At 64.8% G+C, this 318-nt stretch overlaps 1 protein-coding gene across 1 annotated transcript in view; it reads right to left on the bottom strand.

Moving 5' to 3' along the window:
- The window catches only part of LOC104274285 (talin-2-like), a gene marked incomplete at its 3' end in the record, with an annotated part of 54,985 nt that overhangs the window by 29,447 nt on the left and 25,220 nt on the right, over nucleotides 1-318 (bottom strand).

The raw sequence follows: 318 nt of genomic DNA on the forward strand, positions 1-318 counted from the left end.
GTTGGCCACAACAACACCCAGCAGTGCTACAGGCTTGGGGAGGAGTGGCTGGAGAACTGCCTGGCAGAAAGGGACCTGGGGAGGTTGATGGACACTGGCTGAACATGAGCCAGCAGTGTGCCCAGAAGAAGGCCGAGGGCAGCCGGGCCTGGGTCAGCACTGGTGCTGTCAGCAGGAGCAGGGAGTGATCGTGCCCCTCTACTCGGCTTTGGTGAGGCCGCACCTCGAGTGCTGTGTCCAGTGTTGGGCCCCTCACTGCAAGAGGGACACGGAGGGGCTGGAGGGGGGACAGAGCTGGGGTCCCAGGCCGGGGAAGGG

This window comes from Apaloderma vittatum, unplaced genomic scaffold (genome assembly GCF_000703405.1).
Source record: "Apaloderma vittatum isolate BGI_N311 unplaced genomic scaffold, ASM70340v1 scaffold1695, whole genome shotgun sequence".
Lineage (NCBI taxonomy): Eukaryota > Metazoa > Chordata > Aves > Trogoniformes > Trogonidae > Apaloderma > Apaloderma vittatum.